The sequence below is a fragment of the Alligator mississippiensis genome, chromosome 7 (assembly GCF_030867095.1).
Source record: "Alligator mississippiensis isolate rAllMis1 chromosome 7, rAllMis1, whole genome shotgun sequence".
In the NCBI taxonomy this organism is placed as follows: domain Eukaryota; kingdom Metazoa; phylum Chordata; order Crocodylia; family Alligatoridae; genus Alligator; species Alligator mississippiensis.
The window spans coordinates 48,616,404-48,632,915 of NC_081830.1; the positions used below are offsets into that span (position 1 = coordinate 48,616,404).

Here is a 16,512-nt window from a genome sequence, read left to right on the forward strand (position 1 = left end):
TCACCTTACCTCATTGAAATCCACCCTCTTGAAGTCTAGGGCTGTTGCCTTGCTGCAGGCCTTTGACACCCTGTGCTGGATGTTGAATTCCAGTAGGCGATGATCACTATTGCCCAGGTGGTCGAGAACCTTCAGTCCACTCACCAGGTTGACCATGGCCAGGCCTGGGTCCAACAAGGCATTTCCCCTGGTGGGACTGTGCACCTCCTGGGATAGATGGAGGTCCTGTAACTTGGCTAGGATCCTACATGAGTGGTCAGACCTGGCTGACTGCTCTTCCCAGAAGATGTCCGAGTAGTTTAGGTCACCCATGAGACCATGTCCCTTGACTTAACTGCCTCCGTGAGCTGACCTGAGAATTCTCTGTCCAGCTCTTCTCCCTGGTTGGATCACCTGTAGTAAACCCCTACCAATAAGTCCCTTTCCCCCCAATCCCCTTGTATAGGGACCCAGAGCACTTCAATCTACCCCTCCTCTGACCCAGTGCTGTTTGTTGAGGATGTGTATTGCTCTTTGATGTAGAGCACCACACCCCCACCTTTCCTCCCTGTTCTATCCCTCCTGTACAGCCTATAGCCCTTTATGTTTACTGCCCAGTTATGCACTGGATCCAACCAAGTTTCAGTGAGTCCCACTATGTCCAGGTTAGTGTTAGCTAACAGGAGGGCAAGCTCCTCCTGCTTGTTCCCCATGCTACGAGCATTAGTGTAAAGGCATTTAAGGCCTCCTGGAGGTGTATGCACCACCCCCCTAATCTTAGGACTATCTGGGCCCCTGTCTCTTACCTGGGTATTTCTTGTACTCATTGCTTGTCTTGGATGGACTGTTCTTGTGGGTGGCTCTTGGTTTGGTGTTCTGTGGCTCCCTCCATCCTCATCTTCCACCTCTCCTGATAAGCCTAGTTTAAAGCCCACCAGAGGAGGTTGGCCAACTGGAAAGAGAACAAACGCTTACCTTTGGGGGAGAGGTGGATCCCATCCCACCCGAGCATGTCTCTTATCCTGAAGTATGGATCGTGGTCCAAAAAGCCAAAGCCCACCTTGAGACACCATTTCTGAAGCCACAGGTGGATCTCCCTGTTGCAGGTCTCATGGTGTCATCCACATCCACTCACTGGAAGGACAGATGAAAAGACCACCTGTGCCCCTGCCCCCATCAGCTTGCTCCCCAGAGCTTGGTAGTCCTTCATGAGGCAATCAGAGCTGCTCCTGGCCACATCATTAGTGCCCACATGGATTAGGACCATGGGGTAGTAATCGGTGGGCCGGATAATGGCTGGGATCATTTCTGTCACATTCTGAATCCTCTCTCCGGGCAGACAGTAGACCTCATGTGACATGGGATCCTTCCTGTAGCAGGAAGCATATTTTCAGCATTCAGTGTATGACCCCTGATGCAGACAGCCAGATTCACTGAATAGATGTCAGATTGGTATCAAAAAGTGGGTCAGTGTCATGGGTCAGTTTCCCCTCCAATACACTCTGAACCTTTTGGAGCTTGGTGTACTCATGGGGAAAACCGAGCTTGCTGCTTACAAGGGTCATACAAGGGCAGGTGAATGTTCCTCATTTCCTTACCAGTTGTATTTCCTGGGTGAATTAGATCCAAGATTCCAACACCAAGTTATTTAAAGCAAATGACACATTTTTAAGGTCGGTTGTAAACACTAGAATACAAGTTAGCGATTTAAGTATCTTACTTTTTAATTAAATCTGCTTAAAAGACAGTAATGCCTCAAAATGCAGCTCCCTGGTGGAAATGCAGTGATAAAACCTTGCACAAGTAAGATTTAATACAGCCCTAGGCACTAATTTAGACAGAACAACAAAGTGGTGGCTGCCAAGGAGCTTGCCCTGTGGGGGTTTCTGCAGCCAATGTGCAGGGAGCCCTTCCTGCAGCAGTAGGAACCAGAGCATAGTGAGCCTGTGGCAGGTGAGACTGGCCCCCCATGTCCCCTCTGGCACTTATTATAATAACCACTTTCCCCTAAACAGCTCTGCCCTGGGTGCCACTAGCTATGCCTCTGGCAAAGGGGTTTATTCTTATTGTAACGGATCTGGTCATAAAAAGACACAATCCTATTGAAGTCAAGGCTACAATTCCAATAAACTTCAAGGAGTCAAGCTCTACAATCACATCTTACTTTCTTCTATGCCCCTAATTATCAAACCATCTGTGCACCTCAAAATTTTAAATATATTTAACCACCATATGCCCCTAAGACAGAAAAGTACTATTTTCTCCATTAGACAGACAAGGAACTGAGGCACAGAGAGATTACATCTCAGATCTTTAAAGGTGTGCATGTGCCTAGGAAATTAGGCCTATACCTTCTGGGTCTAATTGACTTATCCAAGGTTACATAAGAAGTCCTTGGTGGCAAAGGGAATTAAACCTGGGTATTCTGAGATCTGTGATTATGTCTTAACCTTCCTTTCCTAATTAGCATTGGTATTGATTGTTCCAGCAGAGAAACCACAGACTGAGTGAATGTGGAAATTTAACACACAGAGGTGGCTTTAAGGTTAGGGTTGAGGCCTCTTTGGGGTTTTAAGTAGATAGTGCTCATGATTAATTCCCATGCAATTTATACTGGCACTGGGATACATAAAGGGTGTTAATTTCCAATACCCAGCACCTATTTTCAGCATTAACACTTATTTTTTCAAATGGAGTCAAAGGCAGAATTGTACTATCTCAGAGGCAGAAAAGGATCTTGGAGTCATTATTGATTCCAAAATGAACATGGGCCGCCAATGTGGGGATGCAGTCAGGAAGGCTAACTGAACCTTGTCATGCATCCACAGATGCATCATGAGCAGGTCCAAGGAGGTGATCCTCCCCCTATTTGTATTTGACAGAGCTACATACATTCTTATAAAGGCATTGCTCCTCAGTGTTTGAAAGTCAGACTGAAGTCAGACAGATCTGTACTGTATATAAATGCTGAAACCCATTTACATCACTGTCTAATTAAACAAAATCAAAATGAATAATCCAATAAATATACCAATGGCTAAAGTACAATGATTTTCTGAATGGTGCCTCATTTGGCTGTGCATGGCACCATTTTTGCAAACAGGTTATGGTGGAAAAGAAATAAACCTTCTAAAATAATGTACTTCTGCATAAAAGCAAAACTTTTTCTTTTCCCCTAAAAGCTCCTTTTGTGACTAGAAATAATTTCCTGTTTAGATTTTGTAAAAGCTGGACAGGAATGAGGGGAGAAATTAGCATTACTGAATTTAAGATTAAAAGAAATGTATATACTAAAAACCTACTATTGGTTACAGGAAGGATTTGCTTTTGGTTTGCCTTCTGATTATGCCTCTAAAGAACATGCATTCCAATAGGGATTGAAAGGAATGCAAATGTAAATAGTTATTTATACTTCAAGGCAATTTTCTCTCCTAAAAGTTCAGCTCTTTATGTTTTCTTTTTTATAGAAATTACACATGAATGCCACATTAAATTATTCCAATATGAATTTATCTCAGTGCATTTAGTACTTCTTTCAGAAACAAGGAAGAATGAGCTTTTACTTATTTATTTTCTTTTCCTAATGTTTGAAAAATCTATATTTTATTGTCTTTTTAGGTAGGTTGCAAATTGCATTTCAATTTAAACAATTATGTATAATGACTTATAGCCCAGCCCTGCAAGGTACTGAACATCTTCCAGGCCAGTTGATTTCTATTAGCAGTCAAAAGTGCCCATTAATTTCTGTAAGATTCACAGGATGTCACAAGATTGTGCCCAAAGCTCAAAGAATTTTATAATCATAGAGAATTTTAATGATACACTTAAAAATAATTCCTGGTGGGTATTTTTGGCTTCAATATGCAATATTAAAACAAAGAGAGTATAGAGTATTAGCTAGAGAATGCTCTTAAGTCATTAGCATTTTGTTTTCTAGAGGCAAATTAATTACAAGCAAAACGCTATGTTGATGTTCTGCAATAAAGTGATTGGGAAGTGAGGAAGTTGTAGGCCTTCATATTAGTCAAACAACTTGCCTGGTTTTAGGAATTTGAGGGAAATTATGGCTCTATTGATGTAACTGAAAACATTCAGGGTTTGATCTTTTCCTCAAGTACACATACTGCTAGCATATGTTACCAAGTATCTTTTAAAAGCAGCACCATGTGGGTTGTAATATTGAGAAACCATTGATTTTCCAAGCTAAGGGGGTGACCCGTAGCTGAGTAAATGATCAAGGTTTTGAACTTTCATTTTTAAAGATGCAAATTAGATAGGACAGGAGAGATTAACTCTATAACAGGCCCTGATACAGTAAAAAATTCACACTACACTTGAAGTGTGAGTTGTTCTATTAAGTCAATATTGTTATATAGTTGGAGTCTAAGCATGTCCTCAAGTGATTTGCTGAATTGGGCTCAAAGGAACAGAGAAGACCAAGAAGTCGTCAATATGTTCAAATCACAGAAGGTATTTTATGAGAACAGCACAGCAAATTCAGCTGTCTGTAAAATTCATATCGGATCACAACTATTGTAGCTGTTTCTACTTCCCTGCAACCCGTATCATGAGTATGCTACCAATAACAGATCCTGCCTGAAATAGTCTTGCACAATTAAGGCCGATGCTTGAATTGTATACTGTAGAACTATGTGGAAAAAAATGCAATTATTATGTAAGTATGCATTGTGTACAACAGATATCAAAGGTTATCTCTCTCCATCCAGGAAGCTGTGGCTGGGGGCTGCAGGATGCATGCAACTAACTTATTGCATACTTTTGCAATAGTTCCCATATGATCTGCATTTAGATTCAGTTTCAGGGCAATAGCTATTTAAAAGGCTTATAGATAGCAGTTCCCCATTTATATTATGTGCACCTAAAATTTTAACAATGTAACAGTGGCACTGAAACATTAGTGTCACTATCAAGTAGGAAAATAGAATGAGTCTGTCTTGCAAGGAAAATCCAAATCTAGAGGACATTTTGTTCTATGTTAATTATTAATTTAATCATTTTCCTTAATACTTTTTAAAATAGGAATCAGAGCATATACAACAGACAGCAAAATTAAGAGACAATTAAGAGTGTATAAATAGAAATATATATTCCTTTTCTGATGGTTACAGACTCCTCTTTCAGGCATCTTTTTTAAACATTTGGTCATCCTTACCCCAAGTACTGTAGACAGACTCATAACTGACATGAAAAAGGCAACGCACAATTATAAAGGCCATCTTGACTGCTGTTACTACTGTTTTGCCTGGGACTTTCTGGAGCCTGGTCCTATAAATACATAAGAATTCAATTGTGTAATTGTCATTACTGATGTGAATTCAATTTGTATATATTTTTATATTGTAGCATTAGATTTAAGAATTTTGAGCTACTATAGATCCTCTTAATGAATACTGATGTGGATAGCTCCACATCCTGAAGAGCAGACAGAAGTCATGAATAGAAGATGGGAAAAGGCTGAAAGTAAAGAAATGAAAGTATTGAAGAAAACAAAACAGTGTTCAGATGAACAATTTTGATGTTTGTCAGAGGCAGAACAGGGCAGCCTTGGGCAGTGGCCACACACTGACAAAGCAGCAGCTATTTATGCCTGTTCAACCTCCTCTTCCCCCCACTCAAAGGCAGCAACCTCGGCTGCTGCCATGGATATCCCCCTTCATTTCCCTATTGATGTTTGCTTTCGATAATTCTTAGGGTAGGTTTTTATTTGCATTGGTTGTTTTACCACTGTATCTTGCTGTGTTCTCTGAAGTCTTGACATTCAGACTTTGAATAAGACTTTCCATGCCTGCTAAAATACCAGGTGGATGGCACTGAAAATGAAATCTCCAGATAATACTGAATGGGAAGAGACAGTGCCGTCACCCTGCCCCATTGCTAAGTATTACTGCCTTAACTGAACGGACCACCAATGTGGTAACTTAGTCTTCATGGTTGTTCATTCCTTCTCCTCTCTGCTATGCGTGCTAGCCACAGTGTGAGATTGGAGGATGTGCCTTGGAATGGATATGTATTCTCTTGGAAGTGAACCAAGACCAAAAACCTTATTTCAAATGGATAATCCAACACCCATTAAATAGTAAAGACATTCAATCCCTAGGCTGGATTCTACGTAACCTGATGTGAAGTGCTACATATCCTTTTACCAATACCTAGAGCCATATTATGTCCCTAATTACATTTTAATTTCAGTTTATTGTGGCTGGCTATTAGTAGAAGGGAGGAGGATTTATACATATACTTTTTATAGAATTATTCAAACATTGTTGCATGTTCTCCCTATAGTGCTGTACCTGTGCTTTTATTTACAGAGACTAGGGAATTATATTGATTTAAAATATACTGTAATCTTTCTTTAATTTTTCAGTTGAATAGTTAAATAGCATTTAACTTTAAAGCCCATTGCATAAGAAGGGGAAAAGGGTAGCAGCTATGAGGGATGGAAATACACATAATTCCTTTTTCTTTTAGCTTTTGGCAGATTCCACAGGTGGAAATGTAGAGATGACTGAGGGAGGGTCATGGCAGTTTGGAGGAGGAGAGGTGAAAACAAGGTCAGAGAATTCTTAAATCAATCATGTAATAAAGGCTATATCGAAGAGCTGATGGTACACTGGCCTACAGTAGAATCTGCTCTACAACTGCTTTGTGTATGGTTACAGGAAGTACATCTTCCCACTATGAAGCCAGACTAGGTAGACAGTCCTGACTCTGGATGTGCACCTGAGAATAAGCCATTTTCATTAAGAGTTTATAAATATTTATAATAAAAGATAGCACTGCACTGAGTCACTGTACGAAATGAATGTGAGACCCAGCACTGCTCTTCTGATGTTAATGGGAATTCACCATCATAAGTGAATGCAAGACAAGACCAATATTCAGTACATCTTATCTACATTTCTTCTTCGCACTGGGTTTGATTCTGTATAGTATTAAATACCTACTGAGAGGTGCAGGATCAAAGGTTTAGTCTTAAATCACTTTTCTATATAGCTATTGGAGCTTCACATTGCAAATCTATTAGACACTTAGGTTAAACATTGCTTAAATCTCAGACATTAGCCAAATGCAACTGCAGGAGGTTTTTAAAAAAATGTTTGCTAGTGTCTCAGATGGCAGGAGCCAACTTGAGGTGATCTAGAAATTGCTCGGTTATTGGGCGGGCTGGTGAATGGAGAGGCAGACAAAACGTATTGGTTGCAAAAAAGCTTTACTTACGCCGCTAGTAGCCGCAATGCAGGTGGTCTGATTGCTTAAATAATTACATGAGTTGCTCCAGCTAGCAAGACTCAGGCCAGCGAATCCGTAAATGAACTAGGCATGCAGGAAAAGGGTATGTCGAGGGATGGTGCTCGGCGACGGGGAGGAAAATCGATAGTTGATCAGGCTATCGATCAGCTCAGGCACGAGTCAGGAATCTTCAAAGTCACTCTGCAGCGTGCTCTAAGTTCTCCAACTTGGGCGGAAGTCACACAGAATTTTATACGGCTAACAAGCCAATCGCTAGCTGCCACGTAGGAATAATTTAGAACTGGCCAATAGTGGGACACAAATTTGCATACGAATGGCGGGAACTCTCTTGCACCGGAGTTTTCTGTTGCAACAGAAAACTTTTGCTGTGCAAGAGACTCCCATGTGGCGGGAAAATTCCACCGTGCCGAGGCACTAAAATCATTGGGTTGTGACATGCCCCCTTGCCGACGGCACAACTGGAATTTTAGACACATGAGTATGTTATAAGGAATTTTTGTTTAAGAACTCATTGGCTTTACAAAGCTCAAGCAACCAACAAATATATATATATACAAACAAACAATTTTTGCAGACCGGTCTTTTTAACAAACTACAAAACACAATAACTTAAACATATAACAGCTTGAACTGATAACAATAATTATTAATTATCAATTGACTGGGAAACATCTACTTGAGACTCTTCCTCTATGTCAGTCGACGGAGTGTGGTCCTCAATGACATAGTTGCCACGGAACATTCGCCTTCTTCCATAACAAATAACTCCAACTAAAATGCTTACAAATACTAGAAAGAAAGCTCCACCCATTGGACTACCAATAATGGTACCCCAATTGCCTTCCTGCATCGCTGTCCAGGTTAAGATTGATGTCAAACTTGTAGTGCTATTAGTTAAAGGATACCGTGGAACCGTGGGTAATTTTGTAGTAATGATAGAAAGATCTAATATATGGATAGTTTGTTGATCGCTTCTTTGACCAATGGAATTTGTCACCCTACAAATATAGGTTCCAGTGTACTCGTAGATTAACGGGCCGTTAAAATATAGCTTATCACTCATGGACACTAAACCCGTAGGCCACTGTTCATCTAGCCTGGTCCAGGTGACTTTTATAGGTGGTGGATTGGAATTAACATTGTACTTAAGCTGAACAGTTTTTCCGCCGAAAACCCAATTTCCGTCATAACCAGTTATTGATACTTCAGGGGCATATTGAATGTCTAGTACGTAAAAGTATCTTATTTCCTGGTTTAAAGCTGGGTGTTTCACAATACAAGTTATACGCCTTCCCCTCGCAAATTTAGTGGGAATGATCTTATATTGGCTTATAACTGTTACCGTTCTATTTGGAAAGGAGATTGAACTACACTCCATTTCACCAAAGTCTCCTTCCCAACTTATATTTGCAGCGGGTTTCCCAGTGGCTGCTGTACAAGTGGCTGCCACTGCCCACTTTCCATCAACTATTAGAGAATTTGGCCCCTTGGTAAAACTTACAGTGGGCTCAACCAGTACAGTTATAGTTGTTAATGACTGTATTTCCTAATGGGAATGTAACTGCCTTGCATATATACTTTCTTTCATCATAGAAACTCACATTATGCAGAGTAATCATCGCATCAATGGGCGAAGAACTTCTAGACAACACCCTCCCGTGGTATTTTCTTTGAATAGAGACCCTATATGATGATGCACAACAATAGTTTGTGCACTTTTATCATATATCTTTTCCCATGAAACTTGTATTATGGTTTCATTCATGTCAATTATACACTTTAATGTGACATTCTTCCCCCAAACTGCTGTTACGTACGGATCAACAATAGGTCTAACTAACACACTGCAGCAGAAATGAGAGAGGAGCAATGCCAGAGTGAGTTCTGACCCGACGGACATTCGCTGCCTCGGTGCCCCCTCCATGGCCGTCACTCCATTGACTTGAAGGAACCGCAGTTTGGTGCTCGATGGATCTCACAATCGAGCGGTTGTAGATTACTGCTTTGTTGAGGTTAGGCCTGTAAAGAAAGAAAACATCAACAAAACAAAACAAAAGAAAATCATAATTTAATTTACTATAAAGATACTAGGTGAACGTCGGAATGACTAGTCATCCAGTTGTGATGAATGATAATAGGGGGACGATCGGGCTTTTCCTCTAATAGTACAGAATAAGTATTAGGATACTGTCCCGACCATTGAACTGTTCCCTTGTGAACTTGCGGGTGAGCTTGGCGGGGGTGCAGTATTGAGACCCACACTAACTCATCTGGTTGGAACTTAGGTTCCCAAGGTAGAGGTTTTTTGACATTAGCTTCATCCCATAACGGTTTTGCGGTGTTCAGTGAGATGAGAACATCATGATTGAATTTAGTCCAGTTTTTAAACGTCCCTCCTCCTCTGAGATGAAGTTGTTCTTTGTACAGGCCTATATGTCTTTCTACAACGCCATTGGACTGCGGGTGGTACAGCAGATGTAGATGCCATGCTACATTGTGAAGACGAGCAAATTTGTCTAGAGCGTTAGAGTTAAACCGGGGTCCCCCATCAGACTGAATCTCATAAGGAGGTTGCCAGGTGGCAAATACAGCAGTTAAAGCAGAAACAACAGCAGTGGCATTGCTTTTCCGTAAGGGAATGACTTGTAACTGTCTTGTTCCCAAGTCGACAACGACTAATCCTTTATTTGGCGGCTTAGACCCTGGGAGGAGTCGTAGCAGATCTACCTGCCAGATTTTTCCTGCCTGGAACTGCGAAGAGTCGAAAGCTCTGAGCTGATGTTTGGTTCGATGACACTTCTCCTTAGCACATATCTCACAGGCCTGAGCTACCTTTTCCCAATCGCGCCGAACTCCATAAGAGGCCGGCTCCGTAATGGTGTGGCGTCAACGTTGATGGCAAGCTCGCAGTCCCGGGTGGCCCCAATTTTCATGAAGCCACGCGAGGAATGAGTTTACTTCAGGACCGGAGGTAGATGTGATAGGCAAAACTACATCGGTCCGGATTGGGTCTTCTAAGAGTTTATCGATGACCTCATGTACTGGATCAGTATCCGGACGGTGTGACTTAGTGTGCCTAACCAACGGGAGCCATGCAAATTTAGTTAACGTTTTCCAGATGTCTTGCCAATCATTCAAATTTTTGGTAGGAAGGGATGTACCAGTAAGAATTTTGTAAATGTACTACGAGTCGATTGCAATAATTGGAACTGGGAGCGTATCGTCATGATGTGTCAGACAATGCTCCAGTACCTTGAGGAATCCTAACAATTCACATTTTTGGGCTGAGTTGTCATCCGGGTAGCTTGAAATATTTCCTTATCGTGACAAGCCTTGCAATAGTACCCATAGCCTCCGCCATGTCAGGAGGTTCCATCTGAAGCCATCCATGCCGGGGCAGAGGTTCCATACAGTGTAGGGACCTTTTTCTCATCTCCTGGGCTAGGATTAGGCGTTGTATCTTCAAACTTCCAGCAGTGCCAGTTGTAATGGTGAGTAAGCACCAACGTATTCCACGTTTTAGGCTCCCCCTGAAAATGCGGGTTGACTTTTTCCGCATCCAGCAAGGGTAACAATGTGGCACTGGGAGCACGTAATGTCCCATGCCCCCTTGCTAGTGGCTCCACTAGTTGTCCAGCTAGGAGGATTTTCCCTATAGCTCCATACTGATGTTGTGCCACCTGAAGCATCTTATGGGCAGTGTATACTAGCTCATCGCAAGGGTTGTGCACAACAGCCCACACGTGGTTTGTGGTGAACCCAAGGGTTATGGTTAACGGCTCACTCAGATCGATGGCGTGGAGCTGTGTGTTTTTAACCGTGGCTAGCAGGCGAAGCAGGTTTCGCTGATCTCCTTCCGTCCAAGGCATGGATTTTCGGGATTTGTCACAGATCTGTCACTGTAATTTAGTAAGAAGCACCAAATGACTGGGTTTAACATAATGCCGGTACCAGTTTAAATGACCTAAAAGCTGTTGGAAGTGTCTCTTAGTAACAGGGAGGAATGTCTTTAATGGATCGATGTTAGGACCATCATGTGAGATTCCGTGGCGGATGGAACCAATATATCGGGTGCCGAGGAACGTGATGTCATCTACAGGATGTAGGCACGACTTTTCCTCGTTGATCGTCCATCCCTCACTTTGAAGGTGAGCAACTAGTTGGTTGACTATACTAGTAACTACGGAACTATCACGACCCATGATAGCAATGTCATCGACATAACTCCAGATTCTTAATTCCTCCTCTGGGGGAAGAGAATGCGAAGCTTGAAAATTCTTCAGGGTATTGTTCATGGCACCAGTAGCCAGCGACGGAGCGTTGCAATACCCTTGCGGGCAAACCGTCCATCTGTACATAGTGCCATCAATGCACATATTTAGTACTCCTTCAGGGTCAGTTATCGGAATTGAAAAGAACATGTTTTTTAAGTCCAGTGTGACCCCGATCCACTTACTTCGCTGGAATTGTGCCATCTCAAACATGCATCGTGGTAAGGTAGAAGGATTAGGTTGTTGAAGTACTTGACATCTTTTGTTGACCTCCCTATAATCGACGACTAACCAGGCTTTGTTGGGTTTTCCAGGTTTCGCGACTCCCCATCCTGGTGACAGGTAGGTGCTAGCAGTTACAGTTTTAATACAACCTCGTTGCTCGAGTCGCCGCAGGAGGTCAGTAAGGGACTTTTTTAGGGGACCCTTGGTTGGGATTGGTCGATACCACCAGGTAGAGGTATTATGAAGCGTTGGTCGATGCCAATCCTGTTCTGGAATAATAATGGTAATAATGAGTAACACTTGTAGCACTTGTTCTTTAAGGTCAAGCGCTTTAATCCCCGGGATTCCTAGAATGTTGATGCCCCCTAGCACGGCCTCTAGAGTGTATCGATGACCTTGGACTAAGAATTTGACTTTTGTTGTGACTGCAATAGCGTTAAGTCCTTGTACCTTAATCATTTTGGTGGTTTTCTGGTGGGGTATCGTTGAGGTAATTACATTAACCTGAGCTCCAGTATCGAGGAGGAAGAGTACTTGTTGTTGGTCAGCTAGATCAGCAGGGTCATAGACAGTAAGTTTGGCGTAAGGATGAGGGTCAGTGGGGTCATGTTTGAGTTGGAGAAGGCCGTCGGCGGAGCCGACAGCCATTACTCATTTTTTGGTTGGTCCCCGAATTTGAATCCCAGTGTGTCGGCTAGACGATGTTGGCTCTTTTTTCCCAAAATACGCAACTGATGCTTTGAAAGTCTGGAGTGGCCAAGGAGGAATCCGAACATATTCCTTTCCTCCAATGTTCTTTGAAGTGACCACCATAGCTCTCGCCGGGGGTTAAGTTCTTGGTGTCTTGGTCTCGGTGCTTTGACTGGATACGCCGAAGATCGGTCTTTTACATCAGTAGAAGTTCCTTCACTTTGGTTCATGAGCGCCTGCAGTCGTGGAAGATGGCCTAAGAGATTTCCTACCGGCTGACCCGCCATTGGGTTCAGAAAGAGTCGGAGCGTAAGAGCATTTGTCCCTTCATATACCTCTACACAGGCGTCTATAGCTTCCAGAGGCGTTGGAATTGCTCCGGGATCTGATAAGTGACGATGAGCCCATCTTTCCTTGCGCTGGGCTGCCGTTAGCCTCATGGGATTCGCTCTTGGGTTCCATGAAAGGTATGACACTCCAATTATGGCCAAGAGGAGTTGTTCCGCAGTGGCCTTCTGCGGGCGACCCTCATGCCAGGCATGGAATTTGTGGGTTACCTGTCCCACTACAAGCGCCGGGAGAGGGATGGGTCAGTGTGCACTGTCCGTGACCACGTTCAGATCAGTAGCACGCCCTCCGCTCCACGCCGCTTGTCGGGTCAGGGCACTTGCTTCTTCCTTGTCTAAGATGTCAGATCTGAATTCTACTATCAATCGCCCCAGCCACATGGCCAAAGTCTCTTCTGGTTTTATTTTAGATTCTCTGCAAAGTTCCTGTATTTCTGGTCGGGTGCATGTGCGAGAGGTAACAGTGGTACATGTGGTACCTTCTTCATCCACAACACGCTTCATCACAGCTATTGGGTGAGCTGCGGCAGAGAGAGAGTTAAATTCAGCAGGTGGGAGCGTTGGATACATCCCTCCTCCCATTGCCCCCTCCCCGTGGCAAGGAGGCGGGGCCATTGGGTACGACGTCACCTCAGGGGGCGGGGTCGCTAGGCGGATCCCCGCCGGTTCTTCCAAAGCTCCGCTCCTCTTTTCCGGGTTCTCCAGATGGCTCACGTTTCTTTCGGCGCCATTTTCTATCAGCGGCATCATGCGGCCGGCACTATTGATAAGCGTCGCTTTGGAGTTCTCTGCCGTCCGCTCCAGCGACTCCTTGCCTGCCGTATGCAGTTGAACCTCTAAATTTGCATATTCCCTTAGTAGACCCGCTACTGAATGGAACAACACATTCATCATTTTTCCCTTTTTCCACTTGGTTAAACCCCACCTGGGCACGTGACGGCCCTTGGTCTCCAGGTCCTCCCGGAGCTGAACGAGAAGCTCATGACCCCGCAACCCAGGCACCAAATCCGGAGAGTTGAACCAGTCTGTTGGGGTGGGTTCCCCTCCTTCCCTCAGGTATCGGGTGCATTGAGCAAACTCCTGAGCGGGGGTCAGCTTTTCTGCCTTCTGCGCCTTCACCCCAGCTAGGGATATGGTCGATGTTTCCTCCGGGGGTCGATAGTAGACCCGGTCGCTCCCCATTATACACTCGAACTCCCCAAGGGATAGCTTTGTTCTCCACTCTTTTATGACCGCTTCTGCTTTCTTTACAGAGAAGTAGCCGTCAATATTTCGTTCATCCCCTTCTACCGCCTGGTAGTAGGCGATATGCGCCCATAGATTGTTTGCATTTTCCACGCGGCGGATCCCGGTGCACCAAGGGCAGCACCCAATTAGGTTCGTCTCCATCACCGTGCCCTTAAATCCCATTCTCGTCACCTTGTCTCAGACGGCCGGAGCCGACTTGACGTGATCTAGAAATTGCTCGGTTATTGGGTGGGCTGGTGAATGGAGAGGCAGACAAAACGTATTGGTTGCAAAAAAGCTTTACTTACACTGCTAGTAGCCGTGACGCAGGTGGGCCGATCGCTTAAATAATTACACGAGTTGCTCCAGCTGGCAAGACCCAGGCCAGCGAATCCGTAAACGAACTAGGCATGCAGGAAAAGGGTACGTCAAGGGATGGCGCTCAGCGACGGGGAGGAAAATTGATAGTTGATCAGCCTATCAATCAGCTCAGCCACGAGTCAGGAATCTTCAAAGTCACTCTGCAGCGTGCTCAAAGTTCTCCGACTTGGGCAGAAGTTGCACAGAATTTTATGTGGCTAACAAGCCAATTGCTAGCCGCCACGTAGGAATAATTTAGAACTGGCCAATAGTGGGACACAAATTTGCATACGAATGGCGGGAACTCTCTTGCACCGGAGTTTTCTGTTGCAACAGAAAACTTTTGCTGTGCACAGAGACTCTCATGTGGCGGGAAAATTCCACCGTGCCGAGGCACTAAAATCATTGGGTTTTGACAGCTAGTAATTGGCTAAATGCATATATGCTAATAATATCTTGAATAATAAGCAACCACTTGTATTAAATATTAGACAGAATACTTTTAAAGATACAATCAAGTGATGAATCGTATGCCTGTAATATTTGCTATTCTGTGTAGTTGTATTGGCTTTAAAAAGATTGTGAGAACTCCATAGGATAAATTAACACTCTCAATTAAGGAAGTGGACTATATACTCTTTATACCTCTGTACCATTGGATTTTGAGGTGCACAGAAGCTGCTTGTGTCTCTGGAAAGTGATTAAGATTGAATATATACTCTTTTAAATGGGTTCCCTGAAAGTGAATGGGGAAGCCTCATATATTTTGTTCCAGTTGTTTTATATCCCAATCTGGAATAAATAGAGATGATGGTCCAATGATCCCGAATACAGACAGAACTAGATTACATGTGGTTAGTCCTATGTGGCTTAATTAGAAAGAAAAGTTAGGCAGGGTGGAAGCATAATGTAGCCAGAGCTTCTCTGCACCCTTGCTGTGGGAGTTGCTTACTACAGGTTTTTTTAAACACTTCGTAATGTGGTTCCTTGAACAGGAAGCTTTCAGATGTAATTCATCTTTTGTTGGTGTTGATAGCCAACTGATTCTGACAATTCTGATCAGTGTGGCTCAGCCTCACTGGAGCCATGATTAAGCCCTTCTGTTTTAAAACAAATAATCTGAAAATCAGTCCCTTCATTCGTAGCACCTGCCAATGGAAAGCTCCTGCAGCCCTTAATGATGCAAGCAATTCTATGTGCTGAAGGTTGAATTATGCTTCTGAAAAAACCTGGTTTAAAAAAAAAGCAACTATTTAATTAGACTCTTTTCCATCAAGACCAAAATATTTTGTGAAAATGTATTGACTTCTTAAGTCTGGGATGTAATTTCTCTGTGACTTGCAGGAAAGCAAAAAAGCCTGGAGTAGCCCACAGACCAGTGATTAGCCAGCCAACAGCACTTGGATTTAGAGATCCATTTTCTGGTTCCTGTTCCAGGTAGAGTAGAGCAAGATCTTGAATCTGTCATCTTGCACATCCATCCTCAGTGTTTTTCTTGGGTATGTCTAGGAATTACCCAGTGGTCTATTGGGTGTGTTAGTCACTTCAATGTTTTTATCACCTTATTTCACAATAAATATTTCACTTTCATTCCACTGTAGAACAAAAATGCAGACACCTCAACATTTTTCATGAAACAGCAAACCCAAATCATAACCTCTGTCTGGACTTCTGCATTCTGTTTTCCTGCTGATGTGGATGACATCTTGATAGCTACTTAAAATGCTTTAATTCAGAAATTGGTGTTTTGAGGCCTTAAGTATCTACTATCACATTTTGTGTAAGTTTTTAAAAAAACATTGTGAATCCGGGTCTTGGTAGGTAAGTGCAAAACCTGATTTTTATTTAAACTTTCAAACTGTATTAATTTTTAATTGCTAAATCTATTTGTGGTGCTTAGCTGATTTGAGTTCTAAACAGTTTAAAAAAATTATTTGTGTGGGGCTGTGCAGTTCACCTTCAATACAATTATGTACTTTTCTATATTCATGCCAGCTGCTACATTTGGTACAGGTCATAGAGTATTCTGAAAATGTTAGTTTTCCTGCATACTGGAAGCTAACTGTAGAAATCATGAGTAAGTTGGAGTGCCCCATTTCAAGCAATGCCTCTGATATTTTTGTATATGTTCCTGGTGTAGG

At 43.0% G+C, this 16,512-nt stretch overlaps 1 pseudogene; it reads right to left on the bottom strand.

Annotated features, from left to right (window-relative positions):
* Positions 1-7,897: 7,897 nt before the first annotated feature.
* LOC106739502 (nectin-3-like) lies at positions 7,898-10,184 on the bottom strand (annotated as a pseudogene).
* Positions 10,185-16,512: the final 6,328 nt, after the last annotated feature.